Genomic DNA, 24,875 nt, shown 5'->3' on the forward strand with positions numbered 1-24,875 from the left:
CATTGAGTGGTTGCCACCCACCTGACCCCAACCGGGGCCAGGGACAAACTGGAAAACGAAGTACATGCCCTTAGCGGGAACCAAACCTGGGACTCTCTGGTCCGCAGGCTGACACTCTAACCGCTGAGCCAGACCTGATAGGGATTTTTTTCATTACTTTAGAGATGGAATTTCATTAACTTCTGGCTTGCATTGTTTCTGAAAAGTTTTCTGTCCACCATGTCTGTGTTTGTTTCTCTATACATATGTTTCTTTTTTCTCTGGCTGCTTTTAAGATTTTCTCTTTCGGTAAATTGATTATGATGTACCTTGGTTTAATTTCCTTCATGTTTTTTCTGCTTGGGGATTGTTGACCTCGTTGAATCTCCATAGGCTCACTATTTTCATCAATTTCTGAAAATTTTTTGTCATTATTTCTTGAAATATGTTTTTGTCTCAACCTGGCCTCCCCTCTAAGCCCTCAATTACATATATATTTCTGTGTTGTGTTTTTGTTTTTAAGGAAAAAAGGGGTCTTTCTTTCTTTGTATTTCATTTTAGATTCTGTCTGCACATACTGTTTTGTCTGCATATTGACTATCTTTCCTTTTGACTGATATAACTTTAATCTCCTCCAGTGTATTTTTCATCTCAGATATATATATTTTTAGATGTTTGATTTGGGTCTTTTTTTTATGCTTTTCACGTCTCTCCTTAGCATGTTATATTTTCCTAAACATATACAGTGCATTTATAATAGCTGTTTTAAGAACCTTGTACACTAATTATTTTTGTGTGTAATTTTTTTTTATTGATTAACTGTCCTAATTTGAGATGTATTGTCATGCTTTTTTGCATGCCTGTTAATGTTTGAATAGGTGGAAGACATTGTACAATTTATGTTGTTGGGTTCTGTACTGTATTCTTTGAGATATTTTTAAACTTTCTTGTTGGAATGCATTTAAGTTAGTTGGAAAGTTCAGATCCTTTGGTGGCTTGTTGTTGGACATTGTTAGGAAGTTCCTAGTTTAGTACACCAGTTTCTTCTGGTGCTAATATGGCCTTTCTACGAAGGAAGACACTCTTCCAAGAGCGCAGCCCTGTGGCTCCTGTGCCACAAGATTCCCTGGTCTGGTTGTTGGGAGTGAATGCATTCCTAGAGCTATGGAAGCTACAACTCCTGTTGTCCTGCTTCTTTCTGTTGACTCTGTTGCAGGTAGCTTGCTCATTCACACGTGCTAATTGGTGTCAAGATGAAGACTGAGGTACCCCCCCCCCACACACAGGTCTCTGGAATTCATCTCTGTGCAACCCTCTTCTTTCTGATACTATGCCCTGTTCATTCTAGCCTCTCTGAATCGCAATCCTGTTTCTTCCTCCCAGGACTCCCCTTGCTTTGCCTGACCCCGCTTTCTGCACTGTGGCCTGGAAACTCTCCCCACACTGCAGGCTGGGCAATCAAGATGCATCACTTTGTTTCTTTCCATCAGGGATCATTGTCCTGTGATGCCTGTTGTCCTGTGACTGAACAACCCTGTCTCAGGTCTTTTGTCTGTTTTCTCAGTTGTTTGAGGTGGGAGAGTCAGTCCCTCTTCTGTCACAGATAGAAGTGGGTGCCCTCCCCTGGCAGTTTCTGACACCCCCATCCTTTTCAGTCCTTACTGGACTGAGGCTTTGGCTTGCCTGAAGAAATCTCTGGCAGTTCACCAGCCACTGAAGTCTTTGCACAGGCAGGCCTCCTTGGTCCGGCCAGGGTTTAGAGGAGTCTGGGACTCTGAGCATTTATCGATATCTTTTAAGTTCCATACTCAGTTTAGAATGTAACCACTTTTTGTGGAATTCTTTCTCTGGAAAACTGCCTTAACTTCCCAAATAACTGATTTACGATTGCATTTTAAAAATTAATTACTTTGGTTTTATGAAGTTTAATATCTAAAGTGGTAGAGCATTCTTTTTTTATTTTCTATGTATGATTTACAATTATAATAATTTTTAACCTGTTTACAGGGCTATCTACACAGAGAGAAGATCTTCACATGGTTCCATGTAAGTAGTGCTTCTTATAATGCCTTTATAGAGGTTATGTCTTTAAATTGAGTGATTCTTTCTACATCAGTTGACTTTTCAAATCTTGCTTGCATATGAAGCCGTGTGTCTTGCTGCCCTTCCTTGTGGTTTGGTTTTATGTCACATGAGGACCCTGTTACAGGTCAGGGTGCAACAGCAGTGCCAGTGATGTGCACAATTTCCCTTCTAGCTTTTGTAGAACCAAGTTTGAAAAAAAGGCATTTTTCTCCTTTTCTATTAACTGTTCTTCTCCAAACTTAACCTGACCAAATTGTCTAGCAATGGACCTGAGGGCCAGTAGTTAGTGTGCCCTGAGTAGACACACATCTGTGCCCTATGCTCTAGCAGTGCCCACAGCCGGGCAGTGATGAGTGTATGCTGTGGCCATGATGGCATGCCTAGGCCTTGTGTATACCTTTTTTGTGGCTGTGACTTCAGTTTGCAAAACTATCTTGAAATTATTCCCTTTAAATTTATCCTTAAGAGGTCTCTTTTTCTAAAACTTATAGTAATATTTCTAAAAGTTTTCAGCAGTCTTGCATGGAATACAAACATAGTCATGGGGCAGCTAATGTTTATGAAGTGCCTGATTTGTGTCAGCTATGTTGGTCTGAATACCTTGCTCGGTCCCCACAGTACCTTGTGAGGTAGGTACTTCCATTTACTTCTAAGGCTTGAGGAGGTGATATCACTTGGTGGTCAGTGGTGAGGCCTTTGAATTTATGAGCCTGAGTTCGCTTCACGAGGGTAGGATAAGTGGAAACTGCCTTGATGATGTGATGTGGGCTGTGAACTCAGTATCTGCCCTTTACATCAAGTGGTTTAGATGGCGGCCCTGAGTGGCAACCATGGAGTGCTGAGCTCAACCATCCTGGTGGGAGGGTGGTACAGATACAGCCCACTGACCTTCCAAGGCCTGTTGCCTGCAGCAGGGCAGTGAAGTCATCAGCAGGCCCCTTGGGAGACAATGGCGAGGAGTCGAGAGCACATACACATGGGTATTTAGGGCTGGTGGGTAACGGACTCCTGACCAACATTTGAAGAGAAGAGTTCTTATTTAACAAATCATTTGAACAAAGACCTTGTTTGTTATTTCCTTAATTCAGCAAGTATTTATGGAATGCTTATGATGTGCCAGGCACTCTTCTGGAATACCTTTAGCTTATATCCTTGGGGTTACGAATCATATATATTAAAAGTGTGTCAGGTGGTGATGCTGTTGTGGAGGAAATGAAGAAGAGGGAGGGCAGTGGGAGTGCTGGGTGCAGTTTTGAATGGACAGTCAGTGCAGGTTCCTGAGAAGGGGGTATCTGAGCAGAGCCATGAAGGAGGTGCAGGAGTGGGTCCTATGAGTGTTGGAGGGTGAAGGGCTCCAGGCCAAGGGGAGCTGGAGCAGAGGCTCTGGGCAATGTGCCTGGCCAATGTGGCTAGAGTCAAGTGGAATGAAGGAGCAGGGGCAGGAGATGAGGTCAGTGGGCAGCAGGGACACGTTATAGGCCTAGAGGGTCATCTTGAGTCCATTCGTGCTACGTGAAGAATGGAGACTGAGTGTGGGAGTGGGGAGCCAGGTAGTCTTTTTTCTTTCTTTGTTGGATTGTGTTTTCAAACTAAAGCTGTTACATAGAGGACATCTAAATTCCTCCTGGCTTGGGACCAATGTTGTAATTGTGCAAATCTGGATCTAATTTTCACAAAAACCTCAAGGGAAGGGCCTCTGGAACTCAGGCATATAAACAATACGCTGTATGTGCTGGGCCTCTGTCCCCCTAGACTTTGGTGTTGTCCAAATTCCTCTGCCTGAGTTTGAACTGGTCTGCAGTTCTGGAGATGAGCCAGCATGCTGGGGTGGGCCAGGCTGGCTGAGTTACCCACCCTGTTTGTGCTGCACAGCATTGTGGGCTCTGTATCAGAGGAGAGGCAGAGACAAACAATGCGTTTGAGCCATCAGGATTGGTTCTGGAGGGCTGCAGTGGGGACTCTGGGAATTCCCGGAGGCTTGGTTAAGTGAAGGCAGCTAGCTTTTTATAGGGCACCTGTGGCCTCTTCTGCAGGTTTGGAGGGGACTATTAGGAGCACTCAGCTGGTTGGAACAGAAATGGCTCTTCTTCCCTTGGCAATCTTTGTTGAGTCCGACAGTGTCTTCCGGTGGGATGCTGGGGGTATGATGAGCCAGTACAGAGCTCATCTGCAGTGGGTGATGCCCAGGGGAACTGGTGATTTTGGAAGAGTTTGAGTTTCCATTTGCACATCTCTGAGAACTTCCTACACTTTTTTAGACTGAGTTGAAGGACAGTCTAACATAGTAAAGCTGAAGATGGACTTCTGGCCTTAGTGCGATGCCTGTACTTAGACAAAGACTGTTCATACTCCTGAATACCCACTTTGTTAGGCAGAGGGGTATCAGGGCTCTCACAGCTAGCTGGTGGCAGAGCCCCCTCTGGGCCCAGCTTAGGACTGGGCCTTCAACTACACTTAGAGCAGGATATTAAGAGATAATGATAATGAGAACTTTGTTGAAAATTTTATTTACTTTGAAGTCTTTAGGCTTTGTAATATTGAATTGGTTATTTGCTTTTCACAGTTTTTTCCTACATTACATTAAGATAACTTTCTCTATAGAACTGGAAAATTTGAAACATATGAAAAAGAACTTTAAAACTCACCAAAATGAATACAGACAGGGGGATTATGCCGATGAGCTTGCTGACTGGAGGCCCCCTTCCTACTATGTCCTTTGTGACCCTGCTGTCCACGGCCTACAGTTCACAGGGCAGCTCTGTGATCACTTTCTCACAAATACCCCAGCTCCTTCTTGTGGTTGAGTATCTGCTGGGCACAATTACTGCGTGGTGTTGCGGGGAGACCACGCAGCCCTGCAGATTGGTCAAGGGATTTGGCATAGCTTCCATCTCTGCCCTGACGCTGGACACACCTCCCTGGAGGGTTTGCTTTTATCTGAGGCCATGCTTGTGTATCTGATCTTCCTTCCTTAGATTTCAGTCTCAGCTGGTACTGTGCCTCCTTCCCATCTGGAATGCTGCCAACCTGCCCTTCCGCTTGGTACTCCCTATGTCCCAGGGCAGGCCCTCTCTCCTTTCCTTAGGGACTTGCTGCTGCCTCAATTGTACCGCTTCTCTCCTGGGCTTTAGCTTCTTCTCCCTGACATATCACCTCTGTTAGCATCCTAGGTAACTTGATAGCTCCCATCTTAAAATAAAAAATTTTGTTCCTTGATTTTTAGCCAAAATAGGAGATTAAATTTGCAGTTGACCTCTGCTTCTTTAAAAAACCCACTAAAACGGCACAAGCTACCAAGAGATTAAGAGAGGAGGTGACAGAATTTGGGAATTTGGGAAGCAGATGGACAAGCAAAGGGACCTACCAGATATGAAAAACAGAAAGCTAAGAGGCATGTGTGTTCGTGTGTGTCTGTGTGTCTATCTGTGTTAGGCAACCTGGGACTTTGAAGGTACTGCATTGCAGACAGCACCCCCCCCCACCACCCAAGTCTCAGGAATGACATTGCCTATAACTCTGAAAGTGGGGCTGGAGGTGAGATGGGGCGCGGGGGCAATAAAAAGAGGGCTGAAATAGGAAATTGGTGGAAAATCTGTTTAAGAAGCAGTCAGACTCTCAGCCCCCTCCCGCATCTAGTCTGACAATCCCTTCCCTACTCTGGCTGAAGACTGGGGGATGGACTGGAGTCTTCAAACACAGGAGGGGATTGTCCTAAACAGAAAGTGGAGCCAGCCTCTGCCCTGTCAGCCCCAGAACACTGAAAACCTGGGATAGACTTTTGGACAGAGTGGAGCAGGCAGGGTGAGGCTTGGGGAGCAGGAAGATGGTGGCTGTAGGAGAGGAGCACAGGCTGTTCCCTGCTGTGTTTGTGATGCCTAGCTGAGAGTTTGGAAATAAATTGACATAAGTATGCAGAACACTAAGCAAGCCCTTATTAACTCCAGGAAACACATATGAGATATAAGAAGGAGGATGTAGAAGGAGGAGGAATAAGGTTCCAGAGCTCCCACATACATGTCCTGACAGTGGGTACTGAAGACTGATGGTCAGACCTGAGTGGGCACAGGTACGTGGGTGGCCCTGAGGGTTAATTCTCATGTTCATAGTAGGAAGTTAGTAGATGACACAGACTCAAAAGTAAAGAAGAGTTAACTGAACCTGAGAATTAGAAACATGGAGAGAAATACCAAAAGAAGAGAAGAGAGATGCCAGTGGGAGGGGACACTGTTTTCACCATAAGCTTTTTGGAATTCTTTATCTTTAAGAATTCTTAATTCTATGTACATTTATAATTTTGTTAGAAATAAAATTAAATAGTTACATAGTGTCAACATAAGAAACATTCAAACCTGTGCAGAATTTTGGTGAGTTTATTTGAGCCAAAACTGTTGAAAATTGCCAGGAAGCAAAATCTCAGCGAATTGAGATAATGCTCTAGAGAATGGCATTTTTGTACCTTATTTTATACACCGCAATAAAAAGAATAGGTGTCAGTGGTTTACATGAAATCCACTGGTGATAGATTAGGGAGTTAGGAGAAAACAAAGCGGGGGGAAACTTCTGGGAATAGATAAAAAGTAAAATGATAGACATAGACTTCTTTTACATAAGTGGGTAATAGTCAACAATACAACAATTAACTCAGTAACACTGAATTATTCCTGTGCATTGAGTGGTCTGGAAAAAGGAAAATTACTTTGACATTCCAAAGATATGTTATTGTAGATGCAAAAAGGCAGTAGACAGGCTCAGTTAAGGTAAAGATTGACCTCTGCCAGGAAACGCACCATCCTAGGACATAACTACCCACCATAAACTGCTTTTAGTTAAAAAGTTTTAATTTCAGACCATTTTTTGTGGTTATTTTGGGTCTCTGAGCTTGTAAGGCCTCCACACAGGTCTCCCCTGAGCTTGTCAGGTTTAGTATGTGCCCCCTTTTCATCCACAATAGCTAATACCATTTTACAAAGACTAATTATGAAAGCAGGCCCTCCCATCTGTGCTCCTGCAAGGGCCAAGCTGGACTGTGTGGCCATCTGGTCCTCCCCAGTGGGGCTTCGTCTACACCACTGGGCTGGTTCACATGGCCTTTGCCTCCCTAATTTGGTGAAAAAGTTTTTCTTTAGGGGCTTGAGCTCTACAGTATTAGACCCACAGAGCAATCTCTTCCCACAATACTGTGCTTTCCTGGTTATTTTTTCTTTTCTAAGTATTAAACACACTATTTATTGAAAAATACTTCATGTTTACAGATTTGTGCCACTACTGTTGTCCTATATCTGCATCTTACATGAAAATATTGTATATACTAGTGTCTGTTTCTAAATTCTCTAATTGACCTGTTTGTTCTTGTGTTGGTACAACTATTTTAATTTTTGTTTTATGGTACATTTATGTGATATCATCATTATTTAAAAATATTTTGGCTATTCTTGGCTACTCACTTTCTAGATGAAATTTAGAGTAATGATTTTCAAATTTAAAAAGTTAATCTGATTTGAACTTCATTTTAGATGGATCAGACCTATAATTTAAATTATAAACAGCTGGAATTTTGACTATACAGTGATACCTCGGTTCTCGAACGCCTCGGTTTTCGACCAAATGGAGATTCGAGAAACTTTTGTCTCGGAATCCGAACAAATATTTGGAACTCGAACTTCCGAGATGAGCCGAGTTGAGCTGAATGGCGTTCATTCGGCCCAGCGCGCCTTGCTTGCGTCATCAGTGTGAGTGCAGAGAGAGAATCACGCTTTGTGGAGTCACGCTTTCCTATTGGGTTTCATTGCTTTGGTTCTCGAACAATTCGGTTCTCGACCGTCCTCCTGGAACGAATTATGTTCGAGAACCGAGGTATCACTGTATTAGTTTTTAGTATAGGAAAATATTCTATTTCTCCATTTTGTTATTAGCCTTCAGTTATATTTTGTAGCTTTCTTGATGTAGGTACTGTTTCTCTTTTGAACTATTTCCAACTAATTCATGTTATCTGGTTATTGTAATAGGGACTTCCCCTAATACACTTCTCTAATATTGAATAGTGTATAGGAAAGTTATCACTTTTTATGCAGTTGGAGGTGGCCATGTAATACCTTTGCATGTAGATTTCTCATTTGGATTTTGACTTAGTCTGGACTTGACCCAGGTGCTTTCACCATGAAGTATGCTTGCTGGCTGGTAAATGCTTTAAATTAAATCCTCTATTGCTAGTCTTTTGCTTGATTTTTAAAACACAAACAAAAGCTGCAGTTTACTAAATGTGTTCATTGTTGCTATTAAGATAGTCACATGACTTTCTCCTTTCATTTCTTCATGTAGAAAATTCATTGATGAAATTCCAAGTGTTGATTCTTGGGATAAATCCTGTTAGTTCTTATTGATACTCTTTAATACTTTTCCTATTATAATATCCTCCCAATATTTTATTTGGACTAGAATAAGGGTTAGTAATAGGGTTAGGGCTAGAGTTCAGGTTAGGGCCAGGCTGGGGATTACTGTGAGCATTAGTTACTATACAGGTTAGGGTGGGGGTTAGTGTGAGAGTTAGGGTTAGGACCAACATGATACTGCCACATAAGTTTCTTTTTTCCTAATTTTTAATTTATGTCAGTGTCATGTAAATGATAATATGCTTCCATAACATGACTTGAGAAACTTAGTCTATTTTCTGTCCTGTTAAGTAACACATTTTTGTGTCATTTGTTTAGGAAAGTAAATGTTGCTGGTCTAATATTTGATGGAAATCCTCTGTCGCAGCCTCTAATCCTGGAGTCTGTTTTGTAGACAGAGTTTTGACTGCCTATGCAATTTCTATTATGGGTATCAATCTTGTACATCAATTTTTTTTTCCCTTAGAAAATAGTTCATTTCAGGGAAGTTTTCAAGTACATTGACACAGATGTATACATGTTGTGCTCTTACACTTTTTCAGTCTTCTTATCTCTTGTAACGTTCTTTCTATTTCTAATGTTTATTTCATTTTTTCATTAGCTGTGCCAAATTTTTCATTTTTTTATTATTGTATATTTTTATTTTTTAATCTTCAAATAGAGTGTGAGGAGGAGAGAGAGAGAGAGAAACATTGATGTGAGAGAGGCACACTGACTGACTGCCTCCCGCACGCTATCCACCAGGGTCAGGGACAAACTGCAACCGAGGTATGTGCCCTTGACCAGAATCGAACCTGCAACTCATTGGTCCGCGGGCTGACACTCTAACCACTGAGCCAAACTGGCCAGGGCAAAGTTTTCATTTTTTATTTAGCTATTTTATTATTTAATAGCTTTCAGTTTGTTGATTATAATTTTGTTTACATTTAATTGCTCATTTAATGTACGTTGTTTTTCTTCCTTTAGATTTACTCTGTTATCTCTCTAGTCTCTTGAATTTTCTTTGGGACATTTTAACCTGTTTTCTAACCAATGTATCTGGCTCTCAATTTTCTTTCAAGACACTTTAAACTCCAGCCCATTGGTTTTCATATGACCCGTTCTCATCAGATGTTTTTCATTTTCAGTCTTTATTCTAAAATTTTCTAGGTGATATTTCCCCTGTTGAGGGGGACTATGCTTTTGTCATTGTTCTCCTGTTGAGGGAGACTATGCTTTTGTCATTGTTTCCAAGCATTCTCTGAAAGCTTGCCATTTAGAGAATGTGGCCTGTCTAGCTCAGTGAAGGTGAGCCCTTGGGGATGTGGTTATCACACAGGAGCAGTGACCTGAGCTTGGCCAGGGCTGGTGGTTGTTGGCTGGGGACCTGCAGAGGAGGACACACCGTGAGTCACTGGGGTGAGATAGAAGCACACAGAAAGGATGGTACAAGAGCAACACCCAGGAATGTCACACCTGGGGCTGGAGAGATGGGAAGAATATGTGCAATGAGAAGAGAGTCTGGAGTTTGGGAGCAGATTACTTCTGTGTGGGATCCAAGGGAGAAGTGTTCCAGGTGTTTTTGGATCCCTGCTACGAGCTGAGAGTAGGGACTGAGAAACCTGGGATATACATGTGCCGAGAGCATAGCTGAGCCCACGGGGGCTGCGCTAGGGAGAAATCAGCAGCTGAAACAGAGCTCCCCAAACATGGCGCTTTTAATGAGGTCATTTGTCTTTTGGACACAACAGTCCTGGGGATAGTGGGCTGGAATCCATGAGGCCATGACCACCAAGGCTCTGAGTGGCCTGCTTTTCTATGTGTGGTTCTCCCACGCTCAGTTGGCATGACCTCTGGTATAACTGAACATACATGCATCTCCTGTGTTCTCACCCTATGGAAGCAGAAAGGGCACGTGGTGGGTAAACAACAGCACTTCAAGGATGTGGAACACAAGTTATGCCAACTTGAGTCATGGTATACACTGGACACTGCAAAACAACAGTGTCATACAGGACCATTACACACCAATGATGTCATATGGGACCACTGCAAACCAACACTGTTATATAGGACCACTAAAAAAAATGGTGTCATACAAGACCACTGCAAACCAACAGTATTATGCTGAACAACTACATACCAGTGGTATTACATAGGACCACTGCAAACCAAAGTTGTTATACCAAAAACGTCATACAGGACTGCTGCATAACAACAGTGTTATATAGAACAATTGCTTACCAATGTATTATACAGAACAACTGTATACCAGTGGTATTATAAAGCATCACTACAAACCAACAGTGTTATGTAGGACAACTGTATTTCAATGGTGTTATACAGGACAACTGGTTACAAACGGTGTTATACAGGACAACTGTATACCAGTGGTGTTATAAAGGGCCACTCCTTGTCAATGGTATTATGCAGGACCACTGCAAGCCAACAGTGTTATACAGAACCACTGCATACCAATGGTGTCAAATAGGACCGCTGTGTATCAGGGGTGTGATACAGGACCACTGCAAACCAATGGTATCATACAGGACCATGCACATCAACGGTGTCATACAGGACCACTGTTTACCAATGGTGTCATACAGGACTGTTTTATATCAGTGGTGTGATTAGGACAACTGTATACTGATGGTATTATACAGGACCACTATAAACTAATGGTATGATACAGGATTGCTGCATACCAGTGGTGTTATACAGGACAACTTTATCCCAGTAATGTGGCACAGTGGCCCCTGGCTTCCTTGGAGGCTGGGTTATGCCATTTCCTGGGTGGCTCTGTGCTTAGTCACAGCTCTATTGTCATAGAGGTGGGAGAATGGATCTGGGAGAATAGCTAACTGTCTGCTACAGGGACAATTGAGGCCATGTGTAGCTTCATGTCACTGTACTTCAGAGTGAGGGAAGGGACTAGCAAGAAGGGTTGTTGTTTAATGGGTAGGTATATAGCCCACATGCTGTTAGGTTAGGATGTTGGCTTGATTTAGGAGGCTATAGTCTTGGGAACAGTGTTGCCTCCTGTACCCCCTGAGGGAGCACTGCCAGGGTACCAGCCTCCTCCTGAGCACTGTGCTGACAGGAGTTCCAGCATCCACAGGTGCTGCCCACCTGCTCACCCCCCATGCCATGATACCATCTAATTGTCAAATTGTGGGCCTTGGGACCAGGAAGATGAGTAAAGGCATGGAGGTCCTAGTTCCAGGAGGGGGGGACATTTTTACATTCTCTCTAGGAGTGATGGCGAAGTGCAGATGGCTGCAGAGGCCTGCAGTCCATGTGACATCAGACCCCTTCAAGGTTTCACAGTCTTGCCCTTTATTTTATACTCCTTATTAATTACAATGGGCATAGTCACTCCTCTTAAGGCTCTGAGAGAGAGAACCAAGTGCCTTGGCCACAGGTACCTCAGGCACTGGGGTCTTTACCTCCTCCCTCTTCTTAGCTTTCCTTTCTTTTGCAGTCAAGTGGCATTCATCTGGGGCACTTGTCTTTCTTTTCCTTTTTCTTGTTACAGGGATGTGGAAGCCATGCTGTGCTCCCAGAGGTTTAGGTTATATTGCAGCCTGGTATGAAGGGGCTGGTCGCTTTTCGCGAGATGACTCATTCACTCCTCTCTGTGTGGCTGAACTGCTAGGCTGTCTGGCGGCCCTGCATGCAGAGACAGTGATAGATCTGAGAACTGTTGTCATTGGTCTGTGATGGCCATGGATGGTGTGCAGAGGTGGAGGATGAGTGCCCTCTAGGAGACATTCAGACAAGCAGAAGCCAGCCTATCTGTGCATGGCCTATTCAACTCACACAGGGATCCTTGACCAGTGCTGTTTAGCACAAGTGAGTCAGGTGCTCCTAGGTGTGGAGGGCTGCGAGCAGCCTGATGTATTCTGGGGAATGTCATGCACGCTCAAGGGGGCCAAGGATGCTCTACTTCTATGCTGAAGCATACTCATTCTGCTTGCTTCAGGCTTCTGTTTTCTTTCTCCAGAAGTCCAGTGGCACTTACAGGTTACACCATTTGATCTAGTGCATGCTCCCCTGCTAACGTGGATCTTGTGTTACTTTTATCGAGCCACCTTATCTTTGAGTGTGAAGGGTAGCAGGGACACTGCAGTTACACTGAAGCAGAAGGAGTCTTTCAGCATGGGCCTTGACCTTTCTCTAAGTGCTCTGGCTAACTTTCAGGGTGTGAAAGTAACCCACAACTTTGTTTCCCCTGTAATTGAAGAAATGCACTGGATTTTACCCACCGTCTCCTGTGCCCATTTCACATGCCTGTTATTAGGCTGCCTCTCAACTTCACTGACTATATGGGCACCATCTTTGCAGGGCCTGGGCCTCAGTCCAGAGCCAGCAGGGCTGGTGGCAGCTGGAGTTTAGCTGTTACAGGGAGCACAACAGAAAGCTGTTCTCATTATCCCCTTGTATGAATTTGGCAGAGTATGAGCAGAAATCATGGGAAAAACTTTAGTTAGAGCTCACCTACTGTTGGAGCCAGCCCAGGGATCCAGAGATGGTGTTCTGCTTCCAGCTCTGGCCCCGATTACCCTGTGACCTTGGCTAGGTCGATGTTCCTATCTGCACTGCTTTCCCATCATTGAGACTAGATCTCCTTACCTGTCCTGCCTAGTGCTAGAGGGGGAACAGTGACTTAACCAAGAGGATGGCAGGTTCTTCAGGTGTTTAAGTTTTTACCAGAGGGTGAGGATATTGGTGTCTTTCCAGGAATAAGTATGTGACCATGTGAGAAGATGGTTTCCATGGTCATTGCTGTGTTCCAGGCCCCAATTCCTTAGTCCCCACAATTCTCCAAGGTCTTTGATTATTCTGTGGAACATATTCACAGCCTTTCTATCACTCTTATGACATTGAGATTGTGAAGAATACAGTCCTTCCCTTTCCTTGGTTCCCCATGATGAGGTTCCAATTGTACATTCTTGGCTGAACACTCCACGAGTGAGGTGGGCCTTCTCAGGGCTTCACGTCTAGACACAAAATGCCCAGCTGCCCTTTTGGGAATGTTAAGCTGATTACTTTGTCTAGGACTTGCCCAGCCTCTCCCCAGGATGCTGACTATTTTTCCTCCCACAACTAATAAGCAATCGCTGGGAAGGCATTTTAAGAACATAACATATATCCTGTTCTTAAGGAAAACTGAGAATCCACTGATGATTTTTGGCTGTGATGGTTGCCAAGTGATGTTTGTCGAGCACCAACAGTTTGCATACACCTGGTAGCATTTGGCCTTCTGCTGTGAGCAAGAACCATCCCCTCTTCCCTTTCTGTTTATTTATCTGTGTATTATCAATTTAGTTTCATAGCTTCCTGTTTTTTAATTTATCACTGTTCTACTTTATAGTTCTTCACTGTCCTCAATGACTTTGGAACACAAATTGTCCCAGATGAGTGGGAACCCTCCAGGCTGACTCCTGGTTCTGTGGTATGTCCCTGTCATTTCATTCCTCCACTCTACCTTCCTGTCTTAGTCCTGTGTCAGTCTGTTTAGGCTGCTGTAAGAAAATATCACAGATTGAGTAGCTTATCCACAATAGACATTTATTCCTCACAGTTCTGGAGGCTAGAAGTCCAAGATTAGGGTGTCAGCACAGTCAGGTTCTGGTGAGGCCCTCTTTAATTGCACCTAGACACTTTCTCACTGTCCTCACATGGTGGAAAGAGCGAGCCAAAGAGCTCTCTTTCATAAGGACACCAGTGCCATCATGGGGCTCCACCTTCATGACTTAATTGCCTCCCAAAGTCCCTGCCTCCTGATACCATTACATTGGGGTTAGGATTCAACATAGGAATTTGAGGGAGTACACATTTAGACCATAACACCCTTCTTTCTTTCCTCCCATTCTCCATCCTTCCCTTTCTTCCTTTTTTTCCCTCTCCCTATTTGGTTTTAAATTTTTAACATTTTCTGTATCATGTTTCAGGCTCATCTAGTACCTAACCTGCTCAGCCCTGGAATCAGCATTTCTTTGAATGACTGCTTCCTTATAGTATGGAAATGTTATTAAACACAAAAATTTGGGTACTAGGTATGCTTATTGCCCCTGGAGTATCTTTTGCTTCTAACCTCTGTCCATGGGCAGAGATGGAAAATACGTGCATACACATGTATATAAACATACATATGCACATAATACACACAAATGTGTGTATGCACATACATATATACATATGTGCATATAGGTAATAAATATATTTATTGTATTGATAATATTTACAATCCTTTCTCTTCCTATTAGCTCACCCCTTGCAGGTGATGGTGGTATTGTAAAGTAGTCTTTCACCAGCTTCCAAGAGGCACTTCCTGCACATCCCTGTTCTACTCCATGTTCAGTGACATTAAGTTGGTGGTTTGAGTCACCCATGGTGGTTGGATTGGGCCTCTCCTTCCATCCCTAAGGTCCATTGGTTAAATAGTTACCAACAAGTCTTTCTCTCTCTCTCTCTTTTGTGGTTTATTCTTCCTGTATTACCTTTTTTTGGGGGAAAGACAGATATATGTATGTTTTCTAAGTATTTCTCCTGCATGCCTCCACTGGGGACTGAGCTTGCAACCTGGGCATATGCCCTGACCGGGAATCAAATCGGTGACCTCTTGGTGCATGGGTCAGTGCTCAACCACTGAGCCACACCAACTGGGCACAATCTTTGTCTTTTAAAGGCTGGAGCAGTTAGTTTACTTTTATTTACTAGATTTGGACTTCTTCCTACAATCTTATTTTATTCTTTCTGTTTAGCTCAACTTTCTTATGTTTAGTTTTTCTCTTCTTAATTTTTGATTGACACATGATTTTTTTCCTTATTCAGTTTTCTCTTTCACTGTATAAATGTGAATTCTCTTGTGTTCGTGTTTGTCTGATGTGTATACTTGATTTATCAGTGTCTAAAGTAATTCAATCTCTTTAGCCACATCCCAAGTTATACTAGAATCCCACAGTACTTTATCTCTGATTATCCTCTGCTGTTTTTGTCTTTCATTGCTGTGGAGAAGTCATCTTTCAGTCTTAACGGTGCTCATTCATTTAAAGGAATTTTTACAACTCTGGTATCTTTTAAGATCTTCTCTGTCTTTGGCAGTTTCTGTGTATCTAGATATAGATTTCTTTATGTTTAAAACTCTTGGGATTCTTATTTTTTCACATCATTTATTGAGATATAATTTATGTAGTATAAAATTCACTCTTTTCAGGAATATAGTTTTATGAGTTTTGATAAACATGCAGATATTAGCTCTCAACACAATCATGATATATAATATTTTCACCATCCCAAATTCCCTCCTGCCCCCTATCCTCCCTTCCCTCAAGCCCCTGACAAACATGGTTCAGTTTATTGTAACTGGATTCTACTCCTCAGAATGTCATGGAAGTGGAGTCATAGCATGCAGCTCTGAGTCTGGTTTTTTACTCCCCTGTCATACTTTGATGTGTCTTTAGTGAATGAACCGCATTTGTTTATTCACGCATTGATTGATGAAAATCTGGAGATTTGCAGTTTTAGAGGATTATGAATAAACTTGCTATAAACTTTCCTCATTTTTCATAAATATCTAGGATTGGGCTTTTCTAGATCCTACGATAAGTGTGTGCTTAATTTTGTAAGAAACTACCAAGTGGTTTTCCAAAGTGATTCACCATCTGCACACCCACAAGTGATGTGTGAAAAGTTCCTGTTACTCTTGGAATGGCTAGTGCTCAATGTCAATTTAAAATTCTTTCTAATGGAGGTGCATTGGCGCCTCATAGTTTTCATTTGCATTTTTCTGATGACTAATGATACGGGACATTTTTTTCTATATACATTTGCCATCTGTATGTCTTCTTTTTTTTAATTTTTTTTTATCCTCACCCGAGGACATTTTTCCATTTTTTGTACAGATAGAGTGGGAGGGAGAGAGAGGAAGAGAGAGAGGGAAACATCGATGTGAAAGGGACACATCGAGGGGCTGCCACCCGCACGACCAACCGGGGCCCGGGACAAACTGCAACCGAGGTACGTGCCCTTAGTGGGAACCAAACCCGGGTCTCTACGGACCGCAGGCCGACGCTCTAACTGCTGAGCCAAACCGGCCAGGGCTGTATGTCTTCTTTAATGAAATTCTGTGCATTAAAAACAACTTTGTATTGTTTGTTTTCTTATTGTTGTGAGGGTTTGTTATATATACCAGTCATTTATCAGATATGTGTTTTTCTAATATTTTAACCCAGAGTGTGGTTTATTTCCTTAACAGTGTCTTTCTTTCTTTTATCTTCATTGTTGAAAGTATTACAGATGTCCCCCCTTTTTTCCCCCATTTACCCCCTCCTCTCCTGCTTTCTCGCACTATTGTCTGTGTCCATTGGTTATGCATATATGCATATAAATGCTTTGGTTTATCTCTTCCCACCCCTCCAACCCCCTTCCCTCTGAGGTTGGTCTTTCTGTTCCCTACTTCCATGACTCTGGATCTATTTTCTTTGGATCTATTTTGATCATCAGCTTATTTTGTTTATTATATTCCATAAATAAATGAGATCATGTGGTTCTTGTCTTTCTTTGACTGGCTTATTTTGCTTAACATAATACTCTCCAGGTCCTTCCAGGTCATCTCAAAAGGTAAGAGATCTTTCTTTCTTACAGCTGCATAGCTTTCCATTGTGTAAATATACCATAGCTTTTTTATCCACTCATCTACTGATGGGTACTTGGTCTAGTTCCAGATCTTAGCTATTGTAAATAGCGTTGCTGTGAACAGAGGGGTGATATAATCTTTCTGATCAGTGTTTCAGGCTTCTTAGGATATATTCCGAGAAGTGGGCTCACTGGATCAAACGTAGTTCCATTTTAATTTTTTGAGGAAACTCCATATTGTTTTCCATAGTGGCTACACCAAAGTACCCTTTTCTCCACATCCTCGCCAGCATTTGTTGTTTGATGCTTTGTTGATGGCAGCCATTCTGGCAGGTGTGAGGTGATACCTCATATTCGTTTTACTTTGCATTTCTCTGATGATTAGTGATGGGCATTTTTTCATATGTCTCTTGGCCATTTGTATGTATTGTTTGGAGAAGTATCTATTCAGGCCTTCTGCCCATTTTTTAATTGGATTGTTTGTCTTCTTTTTGTTGAGCTGTATGAGTACTTTATATATTTTGGATATTTACCCTTTATCTGATACATATATGTTCTCCCAAAGAGTGGGTTCCCTTTTCATTTTGATGCTGGTTTCTTTTGCTGAGCAGAAGCTTTTTAGTTGGATGTACTACTATTTATTAATTTTTCCTTTGTTTCTCTTGCCCCAGGCGATGTATTGGTGAAAATTATGCTGTGTGTGATGTCTGAGATTTTGCTGCCCACATTTTCTTTAGGATTTTTATAGTTTAACCACTTACATTTAAGTCTTTAATAATTTTGAGTTTATTCTTGTGTATGGTGTAAGTCGGTGGTCTAGTTTCATTTTTTTTTTTTTTTGCATGTATCTATCTCCTTTGTCAAATATTGCCTCCTTTGTCAAATATTAATTGCATAAAATGTCTTGGATAGATTTTTGGGTTCTCTGTTCTGTTCCATTGATCTATATGCCTGTTCTTGTATCGGTACCAGGGTGTTTTGATTATTATGGTTTTGTAGTATAACTTCATACCCGGTATTATGATTCCTTCAACTTTGTTCTTCTTTTTCAAGATTGCTGTATCTATTTGGGGTCTTTTTTGGTTCCATATAAATGTTTGGAGTATTTGTTCTAGATCTGTGAAATATGCCATTGCTATTTTAATAGGGATTGCATTGAATTTATAGATTGCTTTGGGTAGTATGGGCATTTTAATGATGTTGGTTCTTCCAATCCATGAACATGGTATATGCTTCCACTTTTTTATATCTTCTTCTATTTTATTTTTTTAAATTTCCTGTAGTTTTCTAGAACAGATCTTTTACATCCCTGATTAAGCTTATTTCTAGGTATCTTAATTTTTTATTGCAGTGGTAAATTGTAGTTATTTTTTAAGTTTCCCTTTCTGAGTGTTCATTATTGTTGTATAAGAATGCCATCGATTTCTGGATGTTAATTTTGTATTCTGCTACTTTGCCAAATTCTTTTATTAAACCTAGTTGTTTTTTGATGGAGTCTTTAGGGTTTTATATGTACAATATCATGTCATTGCGAATGATGACAGTTTAATTTCCTCCTCTCCAATTTGCATGTCTTTAATTTTATTTTTTTCTTGTTGATAGTGGTGGCTCAGACTTCCAGTACTATGTTGAATAAGAGTGATGAAAGTGGATATCCCTGTCTTGTTCTTGTTCTTAAGGGAAATGCTTTTAATTTTTTCCCAACAGTGTTTTTCAAAAAATCAGAAGTGTTTACTCTTGATAAAGTAAAATTTGTTAATTTTTTTTTTTTATGATTTGCACTCTGTGTTCTAACCAAGAATTCTGTACTTTCCCCAAGGCCAAAAAAAAATTATTTTCTAGGTTTTATTCTAGAAATTATATAGTTTAGTTTTTACATTTTGGTTTCTGATCCATCCCCTCCCATCCACTTCAAGCTAATTTTAAAACTATGCTATAAGATATGGGGAAGGTTTCTTTTGTTCCCAATGGATGTAATTTCTTTCAACATTGTCTGTTTAAAGACTATTATTTTCTCCATTGATTATCTTTGCTCCTTAATAAGTTGACTATATATAGGTGGATCTATTACTGGACTCTATATTTTGTTTAATTACTCGATATACCTATCCTTTCACCAGTACCTTAGTATTTTGGTTACTGTAGCTTTAGAGTCAGCCTTGAAATTAGGAGGATGACTCCTTCCGTGTTTGTCTTCTTTTTCAAAATTGTTTTCCTATTCTGAGTCCTTTTCTTTTTCATATAAATTTTAGAATCAACTTGTCAATTTCTGCAAAAGAGACTGCTAGGATTTTGGTTGAAACTGAGTTGGATCTGTATAGATTAATTTGGTGATAATTAGAATCTCTTTTGTTATTTTATTTTTATTGAGATAAAATTTACATATAACATTCACTATTTTAAAGTATAAAATTCATTGTTTTGTTTTTTTTAGTATGTGCACTAGCCTGTACAACCATCACCACTATCTGTTTCCAGAACATTTTTATCATCCTTAAAAGAAACCCCATCTCCATTAACAGTCACTCCCCATTCGTCTCAACCTCCAGCCCCTGGCAACCACAAACCTACTCTTTCTCTTTGCCTATTCTGGATATTTATATAAGTGGAATCATATAATAAAACCTTTTGTGTCAGGCTTTATTCACTTAGCATAATATTTTCTAGGTCCATCTGTATTATAGCATCTATCAGTGCTTCATTCCTTTTTTGTGGTTAAATAATATTCTATTATATGGATATGCCACATTTTCTTTATCCAGTCATTAATTGATTGACATTTGGATTGTTGCAACTTTTTGGTGATTATGAATATTCATGTATAAGTTTTTTGTCTGAATATGTTTTAATCAATGTATTGTGGTGTATCATATGGTAATTCTGTGTTTCACTCTTTGAGGAAATGCCAAACTATTTTTCAAAGTGACTATACATTTTACATTCCCACCAGCAATGTTTGGATGTTCCAGTTTTTTTAGTATTACTTGCTATTTCTCGTTTTTTTGTTTTGGTTATAGCCATCCTAGTGGTAGGTGGAAAGTGGTATCTCATTGTGGTATTGATTAACATTTCTCTAATGACTTATGTTGAGCATCTTTCCATGTGCTTATTGGCAATTTGTATATCTTCTTTGGAGAAATGTTTATTCAAATTCTTTTCCCCCTTTTAAAATGGTATTTTTTTTATTGTTGAGTTATAGAGAATCTTTATATATGTTGGACACTAAACCCTTAGATATATAATTGATATAAACTTTCTTCTATTATTTGGACTGTCTTTTAACTTTCTTGGTAGCATGCTTTTTGACACAGAAAAGTTTTTCATTTTTCACTTTTTTTTTTAAATCCTCACCTGAGGATATTTTGCTATTTATCTTCCGACAGAGTAGGAGGGAGAGAAAAGGAGAGAGAGAAACATCGATGTGAGAGGGATACATCAACTGGTTGCCTCCCGCACGACCCCAACCAGTGCTGGGGACAAATTGCAGTCACTGCAACCGAGGTACGTGCCTTTGACCGGAATCAAACTCATGACTCATTGGTCTGTGGGCCGACGCTGTACCGCTGAGCCAAACTGGCTAGGGCAAGTTTTTCATTTTTATGAAGTGCAATCTATGTATTTTTTCTGTGGTTACTTGGGTTTAAGTTACTTGCCAAATCTAGCATTATAAAGCTTTTGCCTTATATTGACTCTATGAGATTTAAGATTTAGCTCTTATATTTAGATCTTTTATGCATTTTGAGTCAATTCTTGTATATGGTGTGAACAAGGGTCCAAATTCATTCACTGTATGTGGATATCAAGCTGTCCCAGCACCATTTGTTGAAAGAACTATTTTTCCCCCATTGAATGATGTTAGCATCCTAATTGAAATTCATTTAGACCGTAGACATATGAGTTCATTTCTGGACTCTCAGTTCTAATCCAGTATCTATATGTATCCCCTGTGCTGAGTGTCCAGTTTTTAGTTCTGTAGATTTGTAGTTAGTTTTGAAATTGAGAAGTGTGAGTCCTTCAACTTGGTTCTTTTCCAAGATTGTTTTGGCTATTTGGCTATTCTGTGCTTTTGTGTTTGCAATTCTATATGAATTTTAGGATCACTTTGCCCATTTATATATATTAAAAAAGGGCAGATAGACATTTGACAGTGATTGCCTTGAATCTGTGGATAAATTTGGGGAGTATTTCCTTGTTAAAAATATGAAGTTGTTCAGCCCAGGAACACAGGATGTCTTTTACATTTAGTTAGGTTTTCAATAATTCCTTTCAATGATATTTTGTTTTCACATTACAAGTCTTGCATTTTTTGTTAAATGTATTCTTAAGTGTTTTATTTTCCAAACTATTATAAATGTAATTGTTTTCTTAATTTTATTTTTACTTTTTTTTTGCTATTGTATATAAATACAACTGATTTTTGTATATTGATCTTGTATCTCACAACCTTACTGAACTTTTTTTTCTTACGGATTTTTTTTTTTTTTTTAATCCTCACCCGAGGACATTTTTGCATTTTTTGTTCAGACAGAGCGGGAGGGAGAGAGAGGAAGAGAGAGAGAGAGAAACATCAATGTGAAGGGACACATCGAGTGGTTGCCACCCGCACGACCAACCAGGGCTGGGGACAAACTGCAACCGAGGTACATGGCCTTAGCGGGAACCGAACCCGGGTCTCTCTGTACCGCAGGCCGACGCTCCAACCGCTGAGCCAAACCGGCCAGGGCTTCTTACAGATTTTAATTCATATGGTCTTTATTTCCTTATTGCATTTACTTAGCATCTCCAGTATGATGGTGTTTAGAGATGGTAGAATGGACATGCTTTCCTTGTTTCTGATCCTGAAGGGAAAGCATTCAGTTTCTTACCATTAAGTACAATGATAGTTATGGGTTTTTCATATATTCTTTTTATCAGGTTAAGCAGTTTGCTGAGAATTTTTATTATGAAATCTGGTTGAAATACATTAAATTTGTTTTCTACATTTATTGAAATAATGGTTTTTCATTTTTAGTCTATAAAAATGGTAATTACATTGGTTGATTTTCCACTCTTGAACTAACATTACTGGGTTAAATCCTACTTAGTTATGATGTATTATATGAAAGGGATTTTGATAGGGATTTGTATGTATATTCATGAAGGATTTGGGTCTTTAGTTTTCTTTCTTGAAATGGTTTCATGTGGTTTAACTGTTAAGGTAATTTTGACCTCATAAAATGACTGAGGAAGTGTTCCTTTTTTAGTTTTGGAGTTTGTATAGAATTGGTATTTGTCTCTCTTAGTTGTTTATAAGAATTTTTCATTAAAGCCCGTTAGTATTGAGTTTTCTTTGTTGGACAGTTTTAAACTGTGAATTCAATTTCTTTTATTCTTATAATACTCCTGATTTCTTTGTGTAGATCCAAGTTTCTGTTTGGTGTCATAATCCTACTACTGGAGTAGCTTCTTTTAATCTTTCACGTGATTTATCTTGTCAGATAATACTTCTACATTTTTTTCCTTCAAAAACTCAGTTATAATATGTCAGACTTTCTTACTTTATACTTCTTGTCATTTAACTTCTTTTCTGTATTCACCATCCTTCTAAGTTTTTTTGCTGTAATTACTGTAATTATCTACAATGCAGTACAGAGAGTCAAAGCAACATTAACAATGAAAGAAAGGATAAGAGATTGAAAAAGCATAACAGAATTCACTGGTGTTCTGGAAGGAGAAGAGAGAGGACTGAGGTAGCAGTGATATTTGAAGATATAATGGCTAACAGTTTTACAGAATTGATAAAGCCACCATTGTACAATTTCAAAACCCTAACAAATACCAAGCAAGTGAAATGAAGAGAAATTTGTCTATGTCCAGACATGTTATAATGAACCTTTGGAATACTAAAGACAAGTAAAAGATATTAACAGAAAGAAAAAACATTGTTCAAAGAAGGAACATTAAGGCCTTTTAACTGTACCAGTGGAAACAGGAAAATGGGTGGGTGGATCTTCCATGTGGTGGGACATGAGAAATCACCCAGCATTCTATACTTCAGGAATAAATCTTTCAGGAATGTGGGCAAAATTAACACATTTTCATAACAAAAACTGAGATAATTTCATACCTATAGGTCTTTATTAAGAGCATTTCTAAAGGATCTATTTCAGGAGAAAAGAAAGTTGTCACATATGGAAGTTCAGAGATTTAAGAAGAAATTAAAAACAGAAAGTTTTATGCATGTGAATTAATCTAAACATACATTTAATGTTTAAAGCAATAAGGTAAATGCCTTCCAGGGTTAACAACAAACAGTAGAACCAAAATAGGGGAGGGAGTAGAGTCATATAGTTTTAATATCCTGGGGTTGCTTGGATGGGTAAGGATATCAGACTTTGATAAGTTAGGGACTCATGTGATCATGTTTAGGATAGGAGATTAAAAAAATGTATAAAACAGTGAAGGGAAAAATCTAAGAGGGCAAGAAAGGAGACTCACAAGAAATATAGAAACATAGGAAAATAGAAAACTTAACATAAAATGGTACTTAAATCCATATATGTCAGAAATTTGTGTAAATATTAGTGGGTTACATGCATTAAAAAGTTCAATTAAAAGTATTTTCACTCAGAACTCCACTGTCTCAGCATTCAGTGTTGTCAGGCCAAAGTTTTAGAGCTCTCTCTTTATCATTGGATTTTATAAATTTAATCAGAATATTGTTTATTGGGTTCTCTGTGTTCACTGCTTCTGGAGCTTAAAGGCCTCTTGTTGATATCTTTCATACTTTCTCTTTTTTTTTTTCACTCTGCATTCTGGAAAGTTCTTTGGCTTCATCTTCTAGCTCCCCACTTACTCTTTTCTTAATTTATCTTTATTGTTGAATGTATTATAGTTGTCATCCCCTATTGACACCCTCCTCCCCATTCCCTCCCCCCTTCTGCCTTCCCCACATTATTGTCTGTGTCCATTGGTTATACATATATGCATGTAAGTTCTTTGGTTTATCTCTTCCAGACCCCCCCCCCTCCTTTTGAGGTTCATCAGTCTAGTAACCAATCTGTACTTACTCCTTAATCCCTTTACCTTTTATGCCCATCCCCCCAACCTCATCCCATCTGCCAACCATCAAAAAGTTCTCTGTATCTGTAAGTCTGTTTCTGCTCTGCTTGTTCATTTTGTTTGTAGATTCAGTTGTTGATAGATATGTATTTACTGCCTTTTTATTGTTCATATTTTTTATCTTTTTCTTCAAGAACACCCTTCAACAGTTCATATAATACCAGTTTGGTGGTGGTGAACTCCTTTAGCTTTTTCTTGTCTGGGAAACTGTTTATATGTTCATCGATTCTAAATGATAGCTTTGCAGGATAGAATAATCTTGGTGATAGGTTCTTGCTTTTCATCACTTTGAATATTTCTTGCCACTCCCTTCTGGCCTGCAAAGTTTCTTTTGAGAAATCAGCTGACAGTCATATGGGAGCTCCCTTGTAGGTAACTAACTGCTCTTCTCTTCTGCTTTTAAGATTCTCTCTTTGTCTTTAACCTTTTGCATTTTGATTATAATGTGTCTTGGTGTGGGCCTCTTTGGGTTCATCTTGTTTGGGACTCTATGTGCTTCCTGGATTTGTATGTCTGTTTCCTTCACCAGGTTAGAGAAGATCTGTCGTTATTTTTTCAAATACATTTTCAATTTCTTATTTTCTTCTCCTTCTGGCATCCCCATGATGTGAATGTTGGTATGCTTGAAGTCATCCCAGAAGCTCCTTACACTATCCTCATTTGTTTGGAGTCTTTTTTCTTTTTGCTGTTCTGTTTGGGTGT

The 24,875-nt window shown here is 39.9% G+C and overlaps 1 protein-coding gene across 15 annotated transcripts in view; it reads left to right on the plus strand.

Annotated features, from left to right (window-relative positions):
* PCBP3 (poly(rC) binding protein 3) overlaps window positions 1-24,875 on the plus strand; it is a 275,338-nt gene that overhangs the window by 123,189 nt on the left and 127,274 nt on the right. For 14 of the 15 annotated variants that reach the window (XM_036242989.1, XM_036242987.1, XM_036242988.1 and 11 more), the window contains one exon: window positions 1,987-2,025. The exons of the other annotated variant lie outside the window; for it this stretch is intronic. The gene's annotated coding sequence lies outside the window, so the exon portion shown is untranslated. The remainder of the gene's footprint in view (window positions 1-1,986; window positions 2,026-24,875) is intronic. 15 annotated transcript variants of the gene reach the window in all.

Source organism: Molossus molossus, unplaced genomic scaffold (assembly GCF_014108415.1).
Source record: "Molossus molossus isolate mMolMol1 unplaced genomic scaffold, mMolMol1.p scaffold_m16_p_5, whole genome shotgun sequence".
In the NCBI taxonomy this organism is placed as follows: Eukaryota; Metazoa; Chordata; class Mammalia; order Chiroptera; family Molossidae; genus Molossus; species Molossus molossus.